This window comes from Pseudorca crassidens, chromosome 19 (assembly GCF_039906515.1).
Source record: "Pseudorca crassidens isolate mPseCra1 chromosome 19, mPseCra1.hap1, whole genome shotgun sequence".
NCBI lineage: Eukaryota > Metazoa > Chordata > Mammalia > Artiodactyla > Delphinidae > Pseudorca > Pseudorca crassidens.
Genome location: NC_090314.1, coordinates 6,731,368 through 6,746,136, shown reverse-complemented (window position 1 = coordinate 6,746,136; position 14,769 = coordinate 6,731,368). Strand labels below are relative to the sequence as shown.

At 44.5% G+C, this 14,769-nt stretch overlaps 1 pseudogene; it reads left to right on the top strand.

Moving 5' to 3' along the window:
- The first annotated feature begins 14,172 nt into the window (after positions 1-14,172).
- Positions 14,173-14,511, top strand: LOC137211859 (small ribosomal subunit protein eS27-like; annotated as a pseudogene).
- The last annotated feature ends 258 nt before the right edge of the window (positions 14,512-14,769 follow it).

Here is a 14,769-nt window from a genome sequence, read left to right as displayed (position 1 = left end):
AGACATATAACAGAGCAAACCAGGGCAACGATGCTGGCGTAGATGCATCCCAGCCGTTCCACTGGCCTGTGCATTCCTGTTCATTATGCCCAGTTCTGGCAGGTGACTGGCCACACTTAGGGGAGGTGGCCTCTTCACTGGCTGCACAGGGCAGAAAGCAGGCAGATCTGGGAGAAGGAGACTCTGAGACCCCTTTTATCTCCCACTGCACAACAGACTTCTGGATGCACAGTCCTACCAAGACTAGAAATCGTGTGGGAGAGGTAATTCCTCAAAAGGAACCTGGCTGCTACTGGGAAAGGATAATATATACTATCCAAGCCAAGAAACCAAAATAAATATTCCCTATTGGACTGCACAAAACCTTACACAGAACCTAAATAGAAAAGACAGGAAAGGGCAGCAGTTCTGCTTGAAGCATAGCAAGAAGCCGGGAGTCCTCCTCCTCTCTGACCCCTCACTTTGCATTGAAGGACTTCTGCCGACCCAAGATCTCCCTGAAGCCCCCAGTAAGAACCACAGGGCAAGATAATCTGTAAGATCCCTTGAAGCTGCAGATCTGTGATGTCAATGACAGAAAAATTAGTTGGGTTTCCACTGACTCACTCAGCTCAGAGACTAACTAGACGACGTCTGCAAGATAAATCTTGACAGCCCACCAAGCCAAGAGAACAGCCCCCCTGGGAAGTGCAAGGGCACCAGTAAATCATTCTCATTGCCTGCTGATGAGAGGTACTGGCTTCCGGGTTGCCACCATCCGAGGCGGAATCGAAAACAGTAGCCTCATTGTTAACAGCTCAAGGGCTGATCATCGACCCCTGCACCACTGCATCCTCAACACGTATGGATGCCTCTGCTACTGAGTTCCTGAGAACATCTCTGTGACCCACCTCTCTCCTGTGCATTCATATGTCTTCACCCCTTATTTAGCTCGAGAATGTGAGAGTAGAGGAGAGCAGGCCCTCATGGCCTCTTAGCATGAGCAATCAGCAGGAAGAAACGGGGAATGTGAGAAAAAAATACCATATTTACCAAAGATCTGTTTTAAATAACCAGCCACTTGGGGTAGCAAGCAGCTGGAAGCACCTTATAAAACTATTACAGTATTGAAACAGAGCTGTGCTAACAGCATACACAACAGTGCAGGAAGCCCCAGTTGCGAAAATCATGAACTCTTTGGAGATTTCAGAATAATTTTTTTTTCCACTCTGGAAACATCCCAACCTCACACCATTCTGTTTACTAAGCCTCTGGAGGCTTAATGGGTGTTTATACAGAAGGACATGGGAAGCTCAGGTGACAGATCAAAGCTTTCTCCTTGCAAAAGGGTCTTGTTTATTGTCTCATCTTAACTTGTTCTTCATATGTGACGGTGCCTCACTCTTCTGATGAATTATCAGTAAGGTACTTCATCATTTCAGAGGGAACTGAGCCAGTGGAAGAGCTCAGAGGTAATGTTACAAGAAGCGCTGTCTCAAATTACAAGTAGAAATATTTATATATCTGCAAGTTTTTACATACCTCCATTGGTTCTTGATAGATCAAAAAGGAAAAAAAATACTGCAGATATAGCAAACTTCGACCACAAAGTCAAACAACCTTGAACCAAAGGACAAATATGGAATCCTACACAGAAGTTAATTAGCTATTATAAGACTCTAAACAATCTGAAATTGTTCCTTGGTATCATAAATCAGGTGGAGAGTCTGGTCAAATGACCTCTAAGATCCTAACTAACTGTGGGATTGTTTAGTCTAGTTTCAATAAATATTTTGCTCAAAGGTTTAAAAAAAAAAAAAGAGCACTGTCTTTTACCCAATGAGGTGAAGTCCCCAGGGAGACACACTCCAATCCTCTCAATCTCCTCATATGTCAGGGACCCCCAGCCTCACAGTCAGTAAGGAGTACTGAATAACCACCTCCAGAGGACAGGTCATTGGGATTGGTTCTAGGAATCATAGCAAGACATCAAACCTTTCTTCACGTGGCTTCTAGTTTGCTCTGCCCAGTAAGATGTGTGATCAAACAGGAGAGCCTAGGAGCAAAAGTAGCTGGACAGCCCATCCAGGAATAGAGCCTTCAGACACCTGACCTGATGCCCTCAGGCCCTACATGCCAGCCCCGTAGCCATAAGGACAATAAAATGTCAAGCATGATGGCCCAGGCACTGGAGACACATCAAGATCTGGATGCAAGTCCCAGCTCTGCCATGCACAAGGTGATCCTGACATTTCCTCCACTTCTCCATTTGTAAAGTGGGAATAAAGCTCGCTGGGCACACGGAGGACGAAAGGAGATGATGTATGTTGTTGGGGTCCTCTCATAGTGCTTCAGGCATCGTATACACTCAATAAATGGTCACTTTCATTATCATCGACCTCACCCCATGTAGGCTGAGGACACTGAAAATTAGCCTAGTGGTTCTCCAAGCTGAATGTGCAGTAGAAGCACTTGGGGCGGTATTTTCGATCACCTATAGAAAATGTTCTGTACTCTACCCTAAACCAGCTGTGTCAAGTGACTGGGATGGGATGAAAGGGTGCGTGCGTGCGTGCGTGCGTGTGTGTGTGTGTGTGTGTGTTCATTAAGCTTTCCAAGTGACTCTGATACAATTCATCTCTAAACTACAATTTGGGATGCACCATGTGTAACTAAATATATATATATATATATATATATATATGTACATATGAATGTACTTAAGGCCAATGCCACAGTCACACGACCCAACATGCTACAAGAGATGTAGGGAGCAGAGAAGCAGAAAGGGGAATACACAGAGTGAATACAGGGTGACCACCCCAAAACTGCCCATCCTCGTGTCCACTGAAGATGCTTCTACTAAGGCCCAACTTGCGAATCTCCCATGATTAAAAGGCTTAGCAGAAAGTGTTGAAACTGCATAGCTAACGCTTGCAGAAAATAAAAGATTCCTTTACTAAATGTCAGCTAAACGACCATGTCACCATCTTTCCCACATTCTTTGTTCTTTCAGGAAGGAGTCTCCATCAGCACTCATTTGTAAAAATTACACTCTGGCTGCATTTGCCACCTGACGTTGGAGAAATCATTCCGAGGGTGACTTTTTATCAAACTTGTCAGTGTGCTCTGTGAACCAGAAATCATCTTGTAGTAGGCAGAGTGGATGACTGCCTACTAGTGTAGAAAAACTGGGAGCAGCATCCAGACCCCTTTTTCTCTGTTTTCTAATGCAGAAATTATCTTCAAAGAATTCATGCTGAGATTGACATATACACACTACTATATATGAAATAGATAACTAGTAAGGACCTACTGTATATAGCACAGGGAACTGTACTCAATACTCTGTAATGACCCATATGGGGAACGAATCTGAAAACAGAGTTGATATATGTATAACTGATTCCCTTTGCTGTACAGCAGAAACTAACACAACATTGTAAATCAACTATACTCCCAATACAAATTTAAAAATAAATTAGTAAATTAAAAAAATAAAAGAATTAACGCTTTTGCTCCATGCTTTTCAATCCTGGCCATACACGGAAGTCTCCTAGGGAGGCTTGAGACATTCTAAGCCCCCAGCTCAGATATTCTGATTCAGTACATATAAGGTGGGACCCAGTATTTTTTGTTTTAATATTTTTAAAACTCCTTGGAAGATTCCGGTGTGCAGGCAAAGTTGATAACCACTGCTTCAGCTGAACCAAGGCCAGTTCAAATCTTGTCTGACAAAAAACAACAGCAACAAAAACTCACATTAAGTAGTATTTTAAGCTATTAAGAACTTCTTATACTTCAGTGTTTCAATGGTTTTTTCTGAGAAGTGCTAAGGCATGATTCCAGATGAAAAGTAAGATGCCCACCCAGTTATATTTAAGTTTCAGATAAACAACAACCTTGGGACATACACCGAAAAATTATTTGTTACTTATTAGAAATTCAAATTTACCTAGATGGCCTGTATTTTGCTAAATATGTCAATCCTATCCTGAGGTCCTCAGGGAAAGTGGAGGGAAACTTCGAGTAGAATCAGGGCTGAAAAGGAACCATGGGCACCTGCTGGGTCTGCCTGCCATCCATCCACCAGCTTCCTGTAAGCACACTTCAGTCGGCCGTAAGGAACACCCCTCCCCACTCTCTGCCCACGTGGTTTGGGTGGACCCAGGAGCAAGACCATGAGAGGTGCCTGTCTCCCTGGCCACAGTGATTAGCACAGGTGTGGTGGGCATTTAAACCAAGCCAACCAAAGAAACACCATTCCAGAACTTCCGTGTGACTGTGGGGGAAGAGGTACCCTTTCACTAAGGTTGTTGAGAAGGTAGACCATAGCCCTGAGTCACCGGTGCGGTGGTCCCCTTATCACCATATGTGAAGGATCTCCGTGAAAAAGCCAGCAAGAAGAGAGACCAAGCCCTAACATTAGAGACCTCAGACCCAGTCACGCTTGAAATCTGCATCTTGCACTTTTTGTGATGCCAATGCATGCATTCCTTTTCTTAGCTTACGCAAAACTGAGTTCGTTTTCTGCCATTAGCCCCCAAAAGAGTCCTGAATATAAGGGTACAGACTGAAAAGCTGGAGTCCAAAGATAAGCTTTCACCTGCCTCACCATATTTTTTTAGTCCTAAGAAACAGTTCTTCCAAATGCACCCGTGTTTAATCTCTCAACAGCTGTTAGTGACCCTCACTGTTCCTAATTCAACGTTCCCTTCTCTATACCCTGATAGCTTGTACTTTCTATCACAGCACTTTCTTGTACAGAATGGTTGTCTACATATGTAGCTCTCCTAGAAGTTTTATCTGTCTTTGTATTCCTCGCAGAGCCCAGCACAGAACAGGTGTGAGGTACTGTTTGTCAGATTGTCCTCCTTTTTGGCCGCAATGAGTGGCATGCGGGACCTCAGCTCCCTGACCAGGGGTAGAACCCAGTCCATGGCAGTGAAAGCACCGCATCTTAACCACTGAACTGCTAGGGAATTCCCTGTTTGTCAAAGTAAACCAACATGCAGACAGGCTGCGATGATGCTGATGATGATATATTCAGAAGCTACGCCGGCCTTTGCCAGAAGGAAGGGGAGGCTGTGGAGGAGAGAGCTGACCTGACTGCAGGGACCACTGCTTCCACCCACCATCCCCACACGTGAAGAGCGGGCATTAAGCTTCGGGCTTTGTGTTTAAACCCAAAGCATCAGATTTTGTTGGAACAAATTAATGTGTGCCACGTACACTATTCGATTTATACTTATATTCTAGAGTTCAGAAACAATTAGCCGTTTCCAGCTTATTTCCTTGCTTTGGTGTGATTCTCAGAAATGTAAGAAAGGTCGTAATTGGTGCTTTTCTTCCCCCGGACAGATGAGCCTCAATTACTGAACTCCACCATAGGAAGAAACAAAGAGATTTGTATACAGAGGCCACGGGATAGGGTGGAATCTGGTATTGAATGGGTTGAAAACCAGGACAACCCTAAAGGGACCCAGCGTTGTTCAGAGTCTGAAGAATCAAGCGGCCCTGGATCGCCCATCCCCTGCCTGAAGGGCCCTGAGTCCGTTCTGTGGCTGTGTCTGCAACGGCAGGGGTAAAAGGCGAAGATGAGTCGTGCAGAAGAGCTCTGAGCGCTATGACTCTTATCTTCCCGCTCAGATTCGACGCCATGAGGACGCTGTCTCCTGAACGCGTGACACCTGCCTCTGTCTCAGTGAGCATCTTTGCAGAAAGACGGCACAGAAACTTCCTTTGAACTCCCCCGTGCTTCATTCTACTACGATGAAAACTGCCCCCCTCTCAAATTAAGCCGACTAGGAGCACTGCACACTCTGCAGGGTGGCTCACCCCTGGCCGTGAAGGATGCCACACGGCTCGCTCCTGTGAAAGTGGCTTCCAATAATCAACCTGGCTGTTGATCCAGCAAAACAGGCTGGTGGCTCTCAGAGTCATCAATTAACAACGGTGGAAACCTTAATCTGGCAGGGACCTCTGTCCATCACACAAAGCAGCACTTTGGAGTGGCACAAGGGTGCTAGGAGCTCACGTTCAGAGGCAATCCTTTGAGCCGGTGGCCTCTCATCCTGGTAAGACGCTGCAGGCAGCATGAGGGCTGCCGGAGGACCATGACTAGCAGCTGCAGCTCCGAGACAAAGAGCCTCCTCGGTCCTCTTTAGAAAAGCCCATCATGCATCTGCCCTGCAAGCTTTGCTCCCGTTAGTAAAACCATCCCGAGCAGCAGTGACGGGGGTAATTACAGCGGGAGAGCGCTCCTGACACAATGTTTTTAAATAAAGAAAGGGGGAAACAGGGAGAAGAAAGATTGCTTCAAAGGTTTGACTTCAAATAGCATTCAAGGAGGATGCCTTTAATTCCTTGTGCCAGTTTATTTACTGTCCATCTCCTGGTCTAAAGGAGTTATCAGGATTAGATAAATCCCTGGGAGATAGCCATGTCTGATTGCTGCAATTCCATGAACCCTGGACAGATTCCAGGGAATCTGAAGGCCTAGTGGAGGAGGAGAGCGTGGGCTTTGGGCTTCCCTTTTCTTCCTTAAGTGCCAGGAACTCATTCAAGGCCAATGAGTGCAATCTTCTCCCTAGCCCGATACACCTTGTCACTTGCTCTAGCTTTAGTAATTTCAGTGATGGGGAGCTCTGTGTGCTCTACGCGACCATGATCTTTTCCGAACAGCTCAATCTGCAGAAAAGCTGGTCCTGGAATAATGTAAAGTCATCCTTCAACTAGAGACGGCTGCTGTGTTACGAGTTCCCTAGGATAAACAGCCTCAATACCTCCAATTTTTCCTTACATTGGTTGCTTTCCAAACTGTTCTTCCTCATGATGACTCTCCCCTGAACAGACTACAGCAAGCATCTGTGGCAAGTCCCTTTCTTAACCTCAAGAGGAGAGCTAGTTGGAGTCCTGCGTCCCCACGGGCTTTGCGAACACTGTACAAGTATTATTCATTGTGCACAGGTACTGTTACTATAAAGGACGGTGACCAACTTGGTTCCTTATGCAATAAACTTCAAGAAATAAGGCAGGGGCAAAAGAGTTAAAAGAAAGAGCAAGAAACATCTCCTAGAATATTCGGCCATTCCTTTATTCGTGCCAACAGAAATTACTCATTTAGTTAGAAAATTCACATTATTTGGAGAAACTGGAAGCTATCTGGCCCCATGCTGGGTGTTGCTGGCTGTTCTTGGGAATTCTACCATTTCCCTCGAATGATGCAAAAGCATCCTAGGAAGTCCCAAGGCACAGGGACTTGCAAGCAGGATGGCTCATCTGCAGCTTTCTCGTTTCATATTGTGTAGCAGCACAAATGATGCTCTCCCCCAGGGCTCTGGGTGGGCCTTAAAGGTCCATCTGTGTTTCCACACCCAAGACCTGCCTCAAGAGGCACCCACTGCCTGCATTTCCAGGCCCAGTGGGTTCAACTCTCTGAAACTGAGTTGACTTGTCCAAGAGGTTAAAAATCAGTCAAATCGGTGTTGACATGGTCTTTGATTCTCTTCCCTCCAAAGACTGATTTCACCAGCTAGATTTCTATTATCCATCCCCCCACCTTTGCCAATATTGACAGTGGGGGACAAACAGTGTCTTGGGAATAGATCTGCCCATTTGTCTGGAGCCTGGAGCCCCAGGTCAGTCATGTAAAAGCCAGAGACACCAGCAGAGGTTAAAAGACAAGCCCCCAATGTATCGAGCTGTGTTTGTTGTTCTGACAAAGTAGAGAGTATAGGATGCCGAGGACAGTTCATTTCCCCTGCCAGTGTCCCTGTGGAAGGCATGTTTTCAGGAACAAGAGCCAGAGAAACAAGAACCTTGACACAAGGCCAAACCTTCCTGTCCACCTCAGCAAGTAAGAACCTCGACCCCCAGCACTCATGGTGCGAGGCTGACAGATGAGGGGCTGCCATCAGAAATGCAGAGCATCAGGACTGTTGGCCCCCAGCCCGGTCTCCATGAAGCACCAAAGTCAGCCATCCTGTGATTCATCCAAACGCAAGGCTGGGCAATCAGCCAAGTCTGTGACCCAGCAGAATGTGTGGCTTGGGGGTTACAGCGGGAGAACTAACCAGGACCGTCTCACTGGTGTTTTGATCTCACTTGATCACAAGAGGACTGTTTCACAGCATCCTTTTGAGAAATGGGCCTGGACATAGTACTGCCCTGTGGATTCAGCCTAGGTGAGTCATGCCAACTGTTTCTTGAGGACATCACCGGTTTCCTTGCATTGTGTCTCTTTTCTGTGCCGTGCACTAGCTTCAGTTTCCAGAGAAGGAGGAAAACAAGCATCAAGTTCCCACATGGATCTTTAACACTTTAAAATTTATATATATGCGCATATATATATTTAAAATCATATACATGTGTGTCTTATTTTTATAGTTTATAGATAACATTTTATATATTTATATTAGTATGTACCAGAGTTTGTTTTGTATTAAAATGACTCATGAATGTCACTCTCTTCCCTATTTATCATCAGCATCTCAGGGGCAGGGACTGTGTCTTGCCCACCTTGGAATCCCCTGAGTATTCCAGGATGCTTTCTCACCCACTGTAGATGTTCCATCAGTGTTAGCTGAGTTGTCATTTCAGTTCAATGGGTCCATCCACACCACTGCTCCGTGCAGTGTCCTTATAGCGCCGTTTACTACACCTAATTTCCTGCCTGTTGTCTGGGTGAGCCTGTTCGTCTTCCTTACCCCGTCTCTTTCATCTCCTTATCCCAGGAGAGAAGGGCAATTCTCTTCTTCCCCATAGCATCCCCTTCCCACAAAGAGAGGCCTGTAGCTGCTCTGGGTCAGCACTGGCCCCACAGCACTCCAGGAGAGAGGCCTGTAGCTGCCTCTGGGTCAGCACTGGCCCCACAGCACTCCAGGAGAGAGGCCTGTAGCTACTCTGGGTCAGCACTGGCCCCACAGCACTCCAGGAAATTACCTTAAACATCGTCTGCCAAACACTCCCCTTTTGGGGGTTGAAAGTGGTCATTCGGTTTTATGAACAAGGGATGCAATTTGCTTCCTTCCCTCCCTAAAACTTTAAACAGTAGAGATTAACTGATAGCAAACTGCAGACTTCCTATGAGCTTGGCAGGCTCAGAATTTCATATCCAAATGAGAATCTTCTTCTCTGAACTATTCACCACTGCACTGAGTCTGTACTTTTTACCAATTCGGTTTATTTCTCTCATTTGTCATGACTAATAGAGAAGAAATGTCTCTGCTATCTCTGCCCACTCCTTCTCTAGTTACTGCTGATGCCCAGCTGGAGGAATGCTGCGATACGTAGCCAGTAAATATCTTCTTTAGAGTAATTCACCAAAGATGCATTCCTCCATGAAATGGATGCTCTTATAAATACTGACAACTTGTACTTTGAGCGTCTAGATCCTTCTGCCTATTAAAATTTTAAAATGCTTAACTGACATGCACAGTGTCCTGCACTAGCACATACTAAATATTTGTTGGTTTAATAAATGAAAAACCTATTTTAAGTGTCCTTCATCATGCAATCCAGCCCCTGACACCCACCAGTTTGTCAATGTTTCTTCTTGCTACCACAGTAGAGTCTCCCTGGGGGTGTCTTTAAAACAACTGTAATTAGGTTTTTGCTTGTTTATTAATTTGACAAATATTTAATTCCTATTCTGTATGGCTCTTAGTAGATACTCGATAAACAAATGGTTTGCTGAATGAATAAATGGCAGACTGTGGAGAGATCTAAACACCATGTCCTATAAGAGACACTTGAAGGGACAGCAAGATTTTAATCCAGAAATAGAGGCTCTCAGTAGGTAAGGACACCTGTCTAAAAGCAATTGAAGGATTGTCATGGATCCTGTCTGAATTCAAAAATTTGATGTTGTGTTTGTCATAGTTTTTTCTGCACTATTTCGATTTTTTAAACACTGCATTAAAATATTATCTTGATTACTGAGTGTTTCGGCACTCTCTCGGATTTTGTTGCACGAGGCAAATGCCCCAGGTTCTTCCCCTTAGTCTCAGCCATGAAGGTAACGTTGACTCCGCGGGCTCAGCTGCTTTCCACCATCTCCATGTACTCGAATCATAGCACCTTTCAAAGGCGACATCAGTGTTTGGGGAGGGGGGAGGTGCAAAGACAGGTGGTACTTGGACAGTGGAACCAGCTACACATAAGTCACTTCTGCATCACAGAGGGCTCCAGAGAGAGATGCACAAAGAGACAATGACAGGTAGGAGCTCAAAGTACCACTTTATTCTGAGCTTCTGGGAAACCAGACTGGGACACCAGCTTAGATTCAAGCTCTAAATAGGACTTTGTTATGGGATAAACTGTGCCTCTGAAAACTTCATGTGCTGAAGTCCTAACTCATCAGAATGTGACTGTATTTGGAGACACAGTCTTCAAAGAGGTAACGGAGTTAAAATGAGGTTGCCAGAGTGGGCCCTAACCCAACATAAGTGCTATCCTTATAAGAAGAGGAAATTTGGCCACAGACATGGACAGAGGGAAGATGATGTGAAGACACAAGGAGAAGACAACTATCTACAAGCCAAAGATGAAGCCAACCCTTCAGGCACCTTGAGCTCAGAGTTGCAGCCTCCAGGACTGTAAGAAAGCAGGTTTCTGTTGTTTAAGCCACCCAGTCTGCAGTACTTTGTTATGGTGGCCCTAGAGAACTGATACAGACTTTTACTTTGCTTTAAGACCACAGCTGGATCTTACCATAGGTCAGTCAATCTGAAATGGGGATGTGGTGAGCAGAGAGCAGAGATTCTTGAGAGGAAGAGACTATCAAGAAATATGGCAGCCTGGTGGAGGAATAAATTGAGAGTTTGGGATTAGAATAAGCACACTACTATATATGGAGTGGATGGCCAACAGGGACCTGCTGTGTAGCACAGGGAACTTTACTCACTATCTTGTAATAACCTATAATGGAAAAGAATATAAAAAAATAATATATATATATTTATTTATTTACTTATGTATAACTGATTCAATTTGCTGTGCACCTGAAACTAACACAACATGGTAAATCAACTATATTTCAATAAAAATTTTAAAAATATATGGCATCCTCTGAGGAACATTATCCATTGAGCCTATGTGTCTTTTGGAGGCAGGATAAGATAGAGGTGAAGGAGAATAAGACGTCCAGACCCACAGAATCTCAGATAGATGAAAGCAGGAAAGGATGGAGAATGCCGCTTCACGCACTTGACCTACTTTAGTGTTCTGGGACCAGACCCACTAGGAAATGTGAGACAATCCATGACCCATGGTCAGCGTCTGATCGAATCTCCATCCCTTCCCCTCAGAAGAAAGAAAAAGATCGTGGAAAAAGTGAGCACAGACTTCCTCTTCCCTAGATCTCAGTTCAAATGCTGCTTCTTGAAAAGAATCTTCAGATTTAACTTGCACTCTCTCCCAAAGTTGGAAGTGAGTGCTTCATTCTCTAAGCTCCCACACAAATTACTGTTTCTTTTCCTATGAAACAGCACTTTTTTACAACTACTATTTATTTTTTGTTTCAGTAGTTTATTGATTAAATGTAATAAACTGAGGATTGAGGAACGGACACTCTGATGTACACACCAGTAGAATTACTAATTAGTAGTAAAAGAACAAATGAACAAACAAAAAACTAAAAAATAATTGCAATACAGGTAGCTTAAAAATTGAGCAGTTGGGCTTCCCTGGTGGCACAGTGGTTAAGAATCCACCTGCCAATGCAGGGGACACGGGTTCGATCCCTGGTCCGGGAAGATCCCACATGCCAGATCCCACATGCCGCAGAGCAACTAAGCCCCTGCGCCACAACTGCTGAACCTGCGCTCTAGAGCCCACAAGCCACAACTACTGAGCCCACAGGCCACAATTACTGAAGCCCGTGCACCTAGAGCCCGTGTTCTGCAACGAGAAACCACTGCAATGAGAAGCCCGTGCACCGCAACGAAGAGAAGAGTAGCCCCCGCTCACCACAACTAAAAGAAAGCCGGCGCATAGGAACGAAGACCCAAGGCAGCCAAAAATAAATAAATAACTAAATTTACTTTTAGAAATGAAGCGACTGCTTACTAGACGGCGCTAGTGTTTCCCGTTATATTATTTACAGCTACCATTTACTGAGCCAGATGATGGCAGTTCATACATGGTGTGCCACTGAATCTTAGAAACAACCCTGTGGGTTAGTATCCCCAATACCATGTTAAGAGATATTAAAGCAATTTATTTCAACAAACATGGACGGAGAACCTAATACGCCGTCTAGCTGTATCAAGAATGCAAAGGTTGCTGTCTTCAAGAAGGTCTTTGTTTAGTGAGGGAAACATATACAAATAAAGTATTAGATTCTGATTAAGTCAAATTATTTACATTATTTACAATATCCAAGATATGAAGCAACCTAAGTGTCCATCAACAGATGAATGGATAAAGAAGGTGTGGTATATGTATAGGTATTATAATATACATATAATGGAATATTGTTCAGCCATAAAAAAGAATGAAATTCTGCCATTTATAACAATGTGGATGGACCTAGAGAGTATTATGCTTAGTGAAATAAGTCAGACAGAGAAAGACAAATACTCTATACTATCACTTATATGTGGAATCTAAAAAATAAAACAAATGAATGAATACAACAAAACAGGCTCACAGATACAGAGAACTAGCAGCTACCAGTGGGTAGAGTGAAGGGTGAAGGGGCAAGATAGGGGTAGGGGATTAAGAGGTACAAAACAGTACGTACAAAATAAATAAGCAACAAGGATCTATTATACAGCACAGGGAAATATAGCCTATGTTGTAATAACTTTAAATGGGGTATAATCTATAAATATACTGGGTCACTATATTTTACACCTGAAACTAATATAATATTGTAAATCAACTATACTTCAATAAAAATTTTTTAATTGAAATAAATAAATGGAAAAAAAGGTCTTAGTTTAATGAGGGAAACATACAAATAAGGAATTAGAGTTTAAGTCGGTTTCTTCATTTAACAAATATTTATTGATTATCTACTCTGTGCTGGCACTGTTCTAGGTACTTGAAATGTATCAGAGAACAAAACAGACATAATGGAACAGAATAGAATAGAGTGAAAGTGATCAATGCAATGAAGAAAAGTACAAGGCAACAACACTGAGGTGCTGGGGAAACGGGAGCTGGGTGGCAGTTTTGAAGTGTGTGATCAGGATGGGCCTCATTAAGGAGGTGATACTTAACCCAAGACTTCAGGTAAGTTCACCAAATGAATATCCAGGGGAATAGAATTCCAGGGGGAGGGAATAGATGCTAAAATCACCAAGGAAGAAGGAGCCTGGTGTCTTTAAGAAATAGCAATACAACCAGTGCAGTTAGAACAAAGTGAACAGGTGTGGAGTTGCAGGAGCTGAGATCAGCAAGAAAGGCATCAGCAGGTCACGCGGCCTTGTGACCTGCCTCGAGGACTATGGGATTCGTTCTGAGTGAGGAAGAAAGCCATTAGAAAGTCCTGAGCAGGGGAGTTTTTGGATTGTCTGAGAAGCAGAGGCCAGGATGGAATTAGACATTCAGGGAGGTTTATTAGAGAAAACACCTGGGGAGGATAAAGGGGGAGAAGGCTTGCTAGGGAGACAGAGTAGGTTAGGACAGACCTAAAAACACGATGTAAGTCTGTGAAAGTCCTGTGAAAGGAGGAAGGGGAGGAAGATTGGTCAAACTGGAATATAGCTCTGGGAAATTCCAAAGCATCACACGTGTGAGTCAGCGACAGCCCAGCTCTGAGGCCCTGGCCGTGCTCCATCATCAGCCCAGAGCAGCCTGCGAACAGTGTAGCTGAGAAGAGCTTGGACGCGGGCAGATCCCAGGGTGTGGCAGTCGATGTTGTCTCCCAGACACCCTTCTCTCATCCTGCTCTCTGAGGGCACATCACCACGGCCGCCAACAAGAGTGAAATCATCCGAATGGTTTTTTAAAAGATCATTCTCGGGACTTCCCTGGTGGTCAAGTGGTTAAGACTTTGCCTTCCAGTGCAGCGGGTGCGGGTTTGACCCCTGGTCGGGGAGCTAAGATCCCACATGCCTTGCAGCCAAAAAACCAAAACATAAAACAGAAGCAATATCGTAACAAATTCAATAAAGACTTTAAAAATGGTCCACATCAAAAAAAAATTGTATAAAAAAAAAGATGATTCTCCTTTGCGGGGGTGATGACCTCCCCATGAGAACATGCCTCTCACAAAGGAGCTCCTTCATCCCTCTCCAGAAGAGGAGAAGAGGAAACACCAGAAGCAGCGTCTGGTGCAGAGCCCCAATTCCTATTTCGTGGATGTGAAGTGCCCAGGACGCTATAAAATCACCTCTGTCTTCAGCCATGCACAGACAGTGGCTTTGTGTGTTGGCTGTTCTATTGTCCTCTGCCAGCCTCTACAGGAGGAAAAGCAAGGCTTACAGAAGGATGCTCCTTCAGACAGAAGCAGCACTAAAAGCACCCTGAATCAAGATGAATGGGAAACCATCCCAATAAACACATTTTGGATTAAAAAAAAAAGATCACTCTGGCTACCGGGTAGAATATGTGAGACCAAGAGAGACAGTAAGGAAGCCAGCTGTAAGGCCACTGCGATCACCCAGGTGAAAGATGGGGTTGCTGGGAGTGGAGCAGCGGCTCTCACTTGGAAGTGATTCTGCCCTAGGGGACCTGTTGTCAGTGTCTGGAGATACTCTTGATCGTCACAACTGGAGGGGAAGGAATGTGTCATCCAGTGGGCAGAGGCCAGAGATGCTGCTAAATGTCCTACAATGCACA